At 38.0% G+C, this 13057-nt stretch overlaps 1 long non-coding RNA gene across 3 annotated transcripts in view; it reads right to left on the bottom strand.

The window, feature by feature from the left end:
• Positions 1 to 13057, bottom strand: part of LOC131432043 (uncharacterized) — a 90179-nt gene that overhangs the window by 38783 nt on the left and 38339 nt on the right. The window lies entirely within an intron of this gene.

Here is a 13057-nt window from a genome sequence, read left to right as displayed (position 1 = left end):
AAATATTTTGTTTTTCCAAGAAGTCTTTAAATTTTGCGTTATGAAAACCTTTGGCTTGATCACAGGTGATCATTTTAGGGATTCCAAAAATTTTGAAATATTCGACTAGGGTTTCAATTAACTCATCTGCCGTTTCGTTACGGATTTTATATATTTGGGCGAATTTTGAAAAAGAGTCCACGAGAGTAAGGAATTTTTCAGTTTCTTTGACGTAAACATCTATGAATACATTTTCGAAAGGTTTCTCGTAAACTCTTCGAGTGATCGGAATTTTGAATGGTTTTCTTTCATACTTGGAAAATTTACAATCTTCACAGTTTTTTATGAAGGATTTAATTTTTCCAAGCATTCCAGGAAAGTATACTGATTTGCGAGTTTCCTCGTAGGTTAGCTTGTAATTTCGGTGGTTGAAGTTATGGCATCTCTTGATGAAATCCTGTTGGTCCTGAAATGAAACTAGATCCGGTAGTTTAATATTTGAGAATTGTATTTTTATTCTTTTAAAATGAGATCGAATTATGTCTTCACACATTTTTGCAATTCCAGGTTCGGCGAAGATTCCATTAGATTTTGTTGGATCGAGACATTTTTTAAGTAGGTCTGTCAGGTCGTCTTTCGTGTAGTCATGTCTGTGAAATATATGTCTAAAGTGATTGGGAAATATCATACAATTTATGTACGGACTTTTGGAAGGGCTATGAGATTTGCGTATAATGATTTGAACTGGATATTTGTTAATAATTTCTGAGTGATACACAGGATCATTTTCGAACAATTCGTTACACAGTTCCTCGTTTAAGTTCAATTCTGAGGAAGGAATTCTAGAAAGACCGTCGGCAACGACGTTTTGTTTCCCTTTTTTATAAATTATTTTGAAATCAAATTGTTCCAAGTAGAGTCTCTGTCTGGTAACTCTTCCTGTGGAGTCGGTCAATTTCAACTCCTTCGTAAGAGGTTCATGATCGGTGTAGATCTTGAATTCTCTTCCGTATAAATATGGTCGAAAAGACTTTGCCGCAAAATAAATGCCTAAGAGCTCCTTTGCAGTAGCTGAATATTTTTCCTCGGCTTTTGATAATGTGCGGGAGAGGAAGGCGATTGGTCTTTCTTTTCCATCGACAGCTTGGGCTAGAACGGCACCGATTGCCACGTTTGAGGCATCGGTCGTTAAAATAAAAGGTAAGTCGAAATCAGGGTATGCTAGAAGGAGATCGGAAGACATGATTTCTTTCAATTTTTCAAATGCCTCTTCGAAGTCGGGCGTTATCTCGAACGATTTTGGGTTTCCTCTTAATTTTGAAGTGAGAGGTTTGGCTACATGGGCAAACCGTGGTATAAATCGTCTATAGTAGCTTATCGTACCTAAGAATGATTTTAGTTCTTTTGGGTTTTTGGGAAGAGGCCAATTCTTCACAGCCTCTACCTTTCGTGGATTGGGTTTAACTCCTTCGGTTGTTACAACGTGACCGAGAAATTCCACCTCTTTTCTTAAAAATTCGGATTTGTCGCATTGGATTTTTAAGTTTGCGTCTTGAAGGGTTTGAAGAACTTTTGAAATGTCTTGTAGGTGCTGTTCTAATGAAGATGAGAAGATGATTATATCATCCATATAAACGAAGCATCTTATACCGAGATGTTTTCTCAGTACAGAGTCCATTAACCTTTGAAAAGTTGCGGGCGCATTTTTCAGCCCGAACGGCATACGAATAAATTCATATTTCCCGTTGTCCACGTTAAAAGCGGTCTTAGGGATATCGTCTGGTTCCACCTCAATCTGGTGGAAGCCACTGGCAAGGTCTAGCACCGTGAAATATTGTGCTTTTCCAAGCCGATCTAAAATCTCGCTGATCTCCGGGATCGGATACCTATCAGCGGGTGTAACTTCATTTAACTTCCGATAGTCTACGACTATACGGTATTTTTTCAAACCAGAATTGTCGACTTTTTTGGGTACGACCCAAATTGGAGAAGTCCACTGGGATGAGGATTCCCGAATTATTCCTGTGTCCAACATTTTCTGAACTTGTTCTGATACGATTTCGCGGAGATGGTAAGGATATTTGTACGTTCTTTGATGAATAGGTTTATTGTTGGTTGTGTTGATAGAGTGCTTGACTTCGTGTGTGAAAGATAACTTCTCCCTATCATTAAAAAATACCTTTTTATACGGCTTAAGGGTTTTCGCTAGAAGGCGAATCTCCTCATTATTTAAATGACTGGCTGGAAAATTTAGTTTGCTTATATTGCTTTCGCTTTCTAGTAAATAAGAATCGTTTTTAAATGGCTCAAAGCTGAAGTTTTCTTTTTTGCCATTCCTAGACAGAAAAACCGTCGCTTTGTTGTCTCGGGCTTCATATAAGCCGGGGTTTATAGTAACCTGAGAGCTAAGATTAACCTCCTGTTCGATCAAAAATGAACCGTTCGATGTGGTTGAGATCTCAAAAAAAATTTCTTTACATTCGTGGAAATTGAAATTGGATGGGTAATATTTGGAGAAATGGTATTTCTTATGGCCAATTTGTACAAAGTGATTTGATGTGTCTATAACTGCCTTCATTTTTGCTAGGTTTTCGTAACCTATGAGGCCGTCAAAAAATTTGTGGAACTGAAATACGTGATACGGCAATTTCTCTTCAAATGAATCGTGGAAAAGATTTAAACTTACTACGCTGTCTAGCACGAATCTACCGTTCTTATTAGTTACTATTGCAGGGTTGGTGGTTTTTTTCGCTTTAGCCACGTGTTCGGGATTAATGTATGATTTGTTGGCTCCCGTGTCGACCAGATAGTTGAGATAGCCTTTCGTAGTCGGGAACCGCAAGTACGGGATAAAGTTTAGACTGGTCTTGTGTCTAGTCTGACCAGTTGAAAATTTACGTCACATTCTTCATGAGCGCAATTAGACTCCTCAACGTCGTCGTCATCGTCGTTGTCGTAATCATCGTTATCGTCATCGTCATTGTCATTCTTTTCGTCTATTGCACCTTTTTGCGCTTCGTTATTATTTTGTTCTGTTCGCGTGGCTTTAGGTTTGAATGGTTTTTTATGAAAGGATTTACTGGAATCGTACTGTGGAGGTTTGAAAGTGAGTTTTGCTCCGTTTGCATTTTGATTGCTATTATTATAATGGAAAGAAGATTTCGGTTTTGTCGTGGGTTTGCGTGTTTCAGCGTTTTGATTTAATAGAACGGACTGATACACGTCTTCTACACTTTTGGGGTTAGAACTTCGGATTATGCTTGCCAGTGGTTCTTGGATATTATCCAGATACTTAGTCACGGTAATCTTTTCGAGAAGCTCTGTGGTGGAAATAGGATTAAGTAATAAATTTGATTTTATTCTCGACTCTAGCTCTTTCATGTCATTGTAGAATTTTTGGTGGGACCGCTCACCCTTCTTTGTCGTGAACAGGTGATTCAAATTCGTGGCGATATCGCGCTTGTCGCCATAGTGCTCCATCAACACTTTTTTTATTTCTGGAATCGTATTTGGATTCCCGTTGGTGCTAAGGGTGATTCGAGCTTCACCTTTAACTTTGTTTTTAATGGCTTGAATGTAATATGCATTCATGGTGTCTGGGCTACCATTTCTGCCTTTGATCGCGAATGTTTCATAAATTTGATCAATTTCGTCGATCCAAATGAGAAGTTCTCTTCTATTACCGGAGAATTCCGATAATTGTTTTATGGGATCCGGCACGTGGTATACACTAGTGCTATTGGTCACCAATTTTGTAAGCTCGGCCACTTGTTGGCGGAGCTGCTCTAACTCTGTTGTTTGCCGAGTTTCTACCATTTTAAACTGTGAGTGCGATAAAATAGATATAAAGTACTTACAATATGAAAACTGGTGTTAGCATCCGTAGTAATGAGTAGGTCGTGTTTCCGTGGTGGATCTTTTTTACAGTTGTGTCCTAATCGGTGTCGCTGCTTTTGTAGATAATCAACCGTTGCTTAGCGTGACCGGTTAGTTCTTCTAATAAATGATCACTTGCACAACACTGTTATATGTTTTAAACCACTATCACACAGATCCTACCGGCTGCGCCAGTTAGAGTTCGGATCAGCAATGTTAACTTTTTAAAAACTAAAATTAAACACTTTATTAATGAATCCGGAGTAGCGGATACTAACTAGCTATTACGAACACTCGGCAGAGAAAGAGGATGAGCGCGTGGCTCAGCTACCTTTTATAATGTAAAAACTGCTAACTATGCGATTCTAACGGCGTGTACTCGTGGCTCGCTGTAGTTGGTCGGCAGTGTTTCCTAACGAAGATTTTTCCCCATTTTCAGAGATGGTATACAATTTTAACCCACTTTACCCTATATTTCCGGATCCGGAAGTCGGATCCGCATGAAATTCAGGAGCTAAGTACTGAGTCGAATGGTATATGACACTCGGCCCTCCGGGCCTCGGTTCGAAAGTCGGTTTTCACTGTGATTGCATAACCTTTCTATATGAGAAAAGCAAAAGGTATATACTGAGAAAAAACCTTCAGTTTATTCAAAATACAAAAATAAATAAAAAGTATTCAGTTATTCCACCTCACATCAAGTTACAAGGAAACTAAAGATGTTTAAAAAAGAAATGATTGGTTAAAAAGTTATTTTGATAGGATTAAATCTGTGCTCAATTAAAATGTACACTCATTGAAAAATCCAATAGAAAGCTTTTTCCTGAATGCATTCATTCATTTTCGAGGGAGCGGGTCATTTCGCCGAAAGCCATTTCGCCGAAAGTCGTTTCGCCGAAGAGGTCATTTCACCGAAGAGGTCATTTCGCCGAAAGGGTTATTTCGTTCCACATATTGAATTGGAAAACTGCAAATTCTGGTTGTTCATCAAAATTATCTATTTGTTTTTATGTCTCCTGGATAATTTAATGTGGCTCAGCCACATAACCGAAACCAAGCACAAAGCGAGGTCGGATAGCACACTAGCAAAACGATGTGGCGGAGCCTGCTAATGCACCGATGAGCTGAATGCAAAACGTAAATGATTTATTTTAATAAAGTCAACAAGTTCTCTTGGAAATCTCGTTCTGAAGATTATGAAAAAATAAATAAATAAATCATGCAAGTCTTTCTGGATTATTTCAGAAGTACGATTTTAATTCAACAAAACGAGAGTAAACATTATCATTTTTTATTTGTCTTTATTTCAAATCAGTTCCAATTACGATATGAAGACTATTGAAGAATTCGGCAAAATAACCCTTTCGGTGAAATGGCGTTCAGCAAAATAACCCTTTCGGTGCAATGGCTTTCGGTGAAATGGCTTTGGGGCTGTCCATAAAAGACGTCACGCTTTTTTTGACGATTTTTGACTCCCCATCCCCCCTTTGTCACAAATTGTCACCGAAGCAAAGACCCTCCATCCCCCCTATGTCACATGTCACGAATTCAAAATAAATAAAATTCATCTCAATACATTCTCAATATGTATGACAAACCATACAAATATGAGGGAAAAATCGATTTATTACATGCTGTAATTAGATTAAAAAATATCCCTAAAACTACAAAATCATCGGAATTATTTTATTAATATCAATTATATAAATTAACAAAAGTATTTGGTTGGAATTGATGAAACATTTAAATCATTATTTTTTTAGGTAAAGAATAATATTTCCTTAGTATAGCATACAGGGCTGAGGAAATAAAGGCCAAAACCTCATCAAAACGAGATCACTGACGGAGAGTCAGTGAATTTTAAATCACATCGATCAATATCGGTACTGATCTTCCGTCACACAATGAGTAGTGATTTTGAGATAAAATGATTCTTGATTTATGTAAGTTCAATCATTGGATGATTCGATAAGCTTTGATGTTGGAGGAGGAAAATCACATATGATCAATATAAGACATGACATGATCTACGTCTGAAATCGTTGATCTCCCGCCTTTTTTCAAATGGAGTACAATTGAATAAACTGCATCAGAATCAGATAAGAGAAATTCGTATGATATACTATTATCAATGCTAGAAAATCAAATTACTGAAAAAAATTTCAGTGCATAACTTAAGTTAAACCGTTTGAAGGCATCTTTTTCTTGTTTACTCATATTAGGCAAAATTTATTAATTTCGCTAATTTACTCGCTCCTCCGTGCACTTTTGCTGATCACAACAAAAATGACTTCCTGCATCATTCATTTCCGAATTTACAAGAAGAAGCTTTCACATCAACAAATACACGTTTTCCTATAGTATGTAAACGCTTATTGTGGAGATTTTTTCAAGAAATAGGGCAAAGCAGTAATATAATTAGGTATTTCAAAAATGCGCTCATTGAAAATATTGGACGTCACATTCCAAAAACCTCCCCCCCTTCCCCCTGTCACAAAAGGTCACGTTTTATGAAACACCCCCCTCCCCCATGCGGCGTGACGTCTTTTATGGACAGCCCCTTTCGGCGAAATGACTCTAATCCCATTTTCGAGTTACACGAGAAACAAATTCTAGAAAATGGATATTTCATGCGAATAAGTCTTTTTTTATAAATTAGTCGAGGTTCTCTGTCATTGTCAGATTTATTACTTTTGGAATCCTCATGAAATTTTAAACGAATTCTTCTTTGAACGTCCAGACAATGGGAGCGGTTGTTTTCGAGATATTTTGAAAAATTAAAAATTAATCACTGGTTTATAAAAACGCACATTTTTTATAAATTAGGAGCGGATTTTCATAATCAAGGCGGACTGTATTCAAGTTTCAATGTACAACATTGAAGGTATAATTTCCAATTTGCCTTTTTGTAAACCAACTTTATTATTTCTCATCGGCTCATAACTGATTACAGTTATATATTTTCATCTCTTGATTATCTTAGTAATTATATAGACTATGTGAGGTGATTGTAACGACTAGTTTGTTTTTAATGACTGTTCACGGCTTATACAATAAATGCCTCAATTTACAGTTTCCCATAAAAAAGGCCACTAAAAACGGCCGAAACGTCGGGCAATTTTAGAGATTATGCGTTTCCCAATAGAAAAGATGCTGACATTTTTCTATTGGCAGACGATTTATTTCTAAAACTGTCCAACGTTTCGGCCGTTTTTAGTGGCCTTTTTCAAGGGGAAACGTAAATTGATGTATTTATTGTAGATATTTTGTAAATAAAATTAATTTTTGACGCATACGTTGATTTCTAACGAAACTTTACATTTGGCGGTCGATATCAGTCTGTGTCTGTTGAAAATAATTTCGCAGGAATCTTAATTTCTGTCACTGGAATGAAGCAATGATACTTTCGTGCACCTTGAATCATTTTTGTTTGTTGATAAATATCTGTCCATTCTACAGCACCATCGTCATATTCCTCTTGTGACATATAGCAAAACGAGATTGCTGTGAATTCCTTTTTGGAAGCTCGTATAATCGAATGTGTATGTTTTCTTGCCAAGCTAGCTCCTGTTTGTCATTCTCTTCAATGTTTCACCAATTACGTCACATGGTCCTTTACCGTGCGAAGATGCGAAGAAATGCCATTTCGAATCAATGTTTTTAATTCGGTTCTAAATTTACAGAGGCTTGCGGATTTTTTTCTATTTTAATTTTGAGAGGCTACATCGTCCGATACAAAAATTGTTGTTTGAAAAACGTTATTAATTTGCAAACGAAAACTTGCACAGCGGCAAGACTTCTGATATTATAATGAAACTAAAGTTTTTAATTGTGTCTAATTCTTTATAATATAATACGAGTGGATGAATTGTTGCTTGATCATTGTTCCAATGATGACTTTGAACAGCATCTTGAAGAACGAATGAATCGTTCTCGAAAAAATCACAAATTTCAACAACTTCTCCTTCAGTTAATGAAGATATTGTTTGTATTCAAAATCGAGATTGTTGTTTTTTTATATAATCATGAGTTACAAGTTTTTCTAGTTTTCTAGACTGACTTCTGAAAAGTTTATCCAAGACTTGAAAGCAAAAACCGTTTCTGAACTGGTTAACGGCAGCCATAGTTCTTCTTATATCATCGCCATACGTTTTATATCGAAAAACATAAAACTTAAGAGTTTGGAAACCTTTGAAATTACGTAATCGACGTGGTTCTTGAAATCAAGTTTGCTGTCTAAGATTACTCCTAAGTCTTTCACAAACGATTCACGTTTGAGAACGCTTTGCGAGAGGTTGTAGTCATACAACATTACTGAGTGCTTTCGGGAGAAGAATATAACGGAATGTTTGGAGGCATTCAGTACCATGACATGACACCATTTTGCGAAAGCATCAAGTTGAGCTTGTAGAAAGCATGCGTCATCTACACCATTTATCAGATGATATAGTTTGAAATCATCAGCGAATGATAGCTTGAAACATTTAACAGTGAAGTTGAGATCTTTGAGATAGAGTAAAAATATGAACGGTCCTAAATGACTTCCTTGAGGAACTCCAGAACTAACAGCAAATGGTGTTGTTATCCTGTTTCCTATTTTCACAGACATCTCACGACCAGTTAGATATGACTGCATCCATTCCAGTAGAGCACCATTAAGTTTAGAAAAATTTTACGTCCTACAATCGTACTTCTGAAATGACCCAGAAACTTGAATAATTTTTATAGATTTATTCATGATCCTCTGAACGGAATTCCCAAAAAAACTTGTTGACCTTATTAGTGTACCTATGAGGCAATTGTTTGCGGTATTTTCAGATAACTGAGTGCAGATGAAAAATATCTAATACGGCTTCGCCACATCGTTTTGTTCGTATGCTATCCAACCTCGCTACCGCTCGTTCGGACTTAACTGAAGCAAAGAAACCTAGCTTTGACTAGACCGGGCAAACGAGGCGGTTACAGGTTTGTATACCGCTTCCGATCTTGGCTTCGGTTATGTGGCTGCGCCACATCAATTATCCAAGAGATATAAAAACAAATAGATATTTTTGATGAATAACCAGAGTTTGCAGTTTCCTAATAAATTATTTTAAGTATTCAAAATGACCCTTTCGTAAAAATGACCCTTTCGGCGAAACGACTTTCGGCGAAATGACCCATTCGACGAAATGGCATTCGGCGAAACGGCTTTCGGCGATATGACTTTCGGCGAAATGATCCGCTCTCAATTGGATCATTGGTCAAACCGTTTTATGGTACATGTTTTAAATTCCAATACTGGCCCTTTTGGGATCTTCATTGGAAAAAAAAAATTAAAACAGGTTTTTTTGTTTCAAATTAGGTGCCGTTTTCCAATTTCAATAATAACGCCGAAAAATAATAAGACAATTGTCAAACCAACATCTTTAACCATTGTTACGCCCTTTGCTAACATTCTTCTTCCCTCAGTTGATGGTGCCCCCATCGAGCTGATAAAATGTGTCTACGCCAATGGAACGGAAAGGACGATGATACAACTGTCAAGCAAGTCACGTAGTGAAAGTGTAGAAAATGCGTAACAAATTGTCTTCTGTGAAATACTTGATTCCGCTCTTTATCAGTATATTTTAAAATTGAATTCTAACATAAAGGTACGAACTGTCCTGCTTAGATTACGATGTAAACATGAAATATCTAACCTTAATTATAACCTAAAAATGACCGTGCGTGAATCAGTGATGCAGGAATTTGCACGTGTAGAAGGAAACAAAACTAAACGTAAGCTCTAATACAATTAACCCAATTAATTCCAAAAAAATTGAATTTTACAGGTGACTTAATCCCTCATACGATGTAATTCATAAAGACCTAATTTGTCAAATAACGGAAAATTTTATTTGTAATGACTTTATGTTAAATTAACTTGAATTTTACTGGTTTCGAATGTAACTTGCGTTCTTCTAGCAGGTGCGACTGTATGAATTCAAATGCACCGTTTACCAGCCAAGCAGACGCATGCTTCTGTGGCTCGGTCGATTAACAGACGTACTTGCGATCCAATGATTTTCGGTTCAAGTCGCGGTGGTTGCTATCAGTATTTTTTTTTATTCCAATGAATTTCATGTCATGGCATTTCAGACACAATATTAAATGTTCTTCCACGTAAATTTGCGTGAACTGCGACGCTCCATTTATGTGCATCTAATAAGATGTAAAATCACAGGTTTTTTTTAAACATTTTTCAGATTAGATCAGCGTAGACAAATGCTATAGATTTTGTGCAAACCCAAAGTAACAGATATTTCGATCTCTCGAATGAAAACAGATCGTCCGGAATGATACGTCGTAAAGCGAGATTTGAACCGATCAATAGGATATCTAGGACAGTAGTCTTCATATCTTAATCCCCCGGGATCACTTGAAGACTGTTGCACTTTACCTATTGTAGTTTCAGTTTAAGTTTCGATGAAATATGACTTCCGTTCTGTCAACGACCAAAAACTGGCGTTAGGTTTCGAAACTACTCGATTTAGGCCCTAGTGAAGGAACAAGCCGCCACCTACGGAGAGGTCCACTGAAAGGCGTTGGAAGCTCTGTGTTCCTCACGCACTTCCATGAGTAGACCAGAAGGGTGAAGATCCAGCGATTCCATTTGGTCGGATCAATTCGTCGTAATCTACTCATGTGAATTCCAACAGCGGATGTAGACTACACCGGAAGAGAGTTTCCCGACGAAGGAAGTTCTTTTGATTCTAAGCTTACAAACCAGTTGTCTTGTGTTCAAGCCCCGACCGGGGAAGATGTCAATAGGGCAGTAGCACTAGACATGCGATGGTTATTTATGCTAGCCATCAGTTCCGAAGTCTGCTGAAAAATTTAATGGTTGAATTCCAGAAAAAATGGGATCCCAAGACTATACTTTACTTTGCATATTAATTTTTAAAGAGTGCATGTATGTGTATATTGTGAGCACTTTTATACGTTTTTCTTGGATAGGACTGAACTGATTTAAGTAATCTTGGGCTTGTTTGAAAGCCATGCTTAGTTCATTGATCAAACCGTTATCTGCTATATGTTTTAAATGCCAATTCCGACCCTTTTGGTAGCGTCAATGGAATCTTTCAAAACAAGGCACGAAATATAAACAGAAACAGAAACAGATTACATTCTTCGAATGGTATAACATCGCCAGGACTCTGATAAATCAGATGCAAATCCTTCTTCGATTGATCTTCATTATGCCAGGATTCAAATTTCACTGCTCAAACTATTCCATCAATCTTACGCTTGTTGACAAGAACATGTTGCTGTGGCATTTTCACTGATAGACTAATGACAATGTAGATCCGGAATTTTGCTCGGTGCATTAGGCAAAATGTCAAAGTCCACACTTTCTTCTTTATTCATTTATGACAGTGGGGTCATCCTGCCGGACGAGACAAAAATGATATGCGTAAACAGTCGACAGTCATTTTGTATAATCCAATCATTTTTCATCTGGCTGGCAAGAATCGCCCCACGCGCTCTAACCTGTCCTCGGTTGGCAACTTTTGCCCTGCCTCAGAAGCTGTGATGATTCGTTTTTTATGACACCCAATTTTTTATGCCCTTCCAAGCCAGGCCAGCAGCAGGGCGTGCGATGCGAAATGATTGATTGAGTGGTCAATTTCGGAGGTGGAAGGTCGTTTTTTTATTGCCCGGCAATTTCGACAGAGCAACGCTCTCCGGGCCCATTAGATCGCGATCATCAGAAGAAACTAGCGGAAAGAGGGGAAAAAACAGTTCGGGTTTGATTGTTCGGTAATCTTGTATGTAAACTCATTTTACGAAAATCCATCATCCATCAAAAAAACAATAAAAACGAAATTATACAGCAAAGCGATATCGTTCAAAATTTATACCGCCATCACTCCTTCCAGCAGTTATATTTATCTCCATGAACGGTAAGGATTTTCCATTACAAAACCAGCTCTGCGAAAGAAAGTAATAATTCATACATAAGTGAAAACTTTTCCCCCATTTCGATGCTAAAGGTAAGGCGTGTACCATTTGCGGTAAGGAAATGGAAAAATCATACACGAAAACAGAAACTTTTCATCCTCCCGGGCTGGTAAAAACAATTCCCTTAATATAAATATAACATCCCTTTGTTTCGTTCTGTTTCTTCTGTCTATCCACTAGAAGGGGATGTACGGGAAAACATTGTTCCGAAAGCTGGCGCAATTCAGACTGCAGCAAAACAACACTTTTAGTGCTAAGGATTTTAATAACCCGACCATGCCACTAGGAATAATTCAAAAACACAATTAGCTTTTAAAACATAATCTCAACGAACAATATTCCATGTTTCGCAATCAGCCAGTAAACAGTAGCAAAAGTGTCACATTCCACCTCTGGCTACACAGCCCCAACCCCAACGACGCTTCTTGCAACAAGAAAAGGAGCTCACGCGGTCCAACATCAAAGCAAAAATGCTAATTTCTGGTCGGTGGCTGACTTTGATTTCTTTGATACACTTTTTATCCTCGTTGCCTGTGAGCTTCTGGTTCATCCTTTTGCCGATCGGATCACAGCAAGCCGCATGTGTCATTTTTTATTGTTTTTTTTTGTTGGTCGCGAAGCGACAAGACTCTACGCTTATTCATCGCCGTATTCTTCGCATACTTTGATCACGTGAAAGCTTAGGGAACAGAAAAAAAATGCAAGCTTCACGAAGCGCGCGATGTAAGCCATGCGACAGAAAGGAACATAAAAAGCTTACGAACTGCTTGACTGACTGACTGATGGATACGAGTCAGCAAAAAAAAATTGAACGACCATGTGCTTACCAGTAGATAGGTAAAGAGCTCCGTAGTCCTGTTTGTGTTTGAACTAGACCAAGGTACGGTAGAACATCTCCCGTCGGTTTTTTTTCCCTATCGTAACCACCCTCCGACTCGGCAGGATGCTCATACTCCGGCCCCCCCATCCACTGAGTCACACACAATCCACATTCTGGACATCACCGCATACGAAAGACAATATTCTCGCCGATGCGAAGAGCCAAACGCATAAACATCTCTGCTGACGCTGTAAAGTTTATCGCTGAGGCACGCAGACTCCACGTTTTTTTTCTTTTTTATTTCGTTCACCCGTCTCTCCAGGAAATCAACCTCAACCACCCCCGGGAGGAGACTTTTCCTGCGTCCCACGCACAAAAGTCCAATTCGAGAGAGGCCCT

Source organism: Malaya genurostris, chromosome 2, assembly GCF_030247185.1.
Source record: "Malaya genurostris strain Urasoe2022 chromosome 2, Malgen_1.1, whole genome shotgun sequence".
Taxonomy (NCBI): Eukaryota; Metazoa; Arthropoda; class Insecta; order Diptera; family Culicidae; genus Malaya; species Malaya genurostris.
Note: the sequence above shows the minus strand (reverse complement) of the source record. Positions and strands in the feature narration are given on the sequence as shown.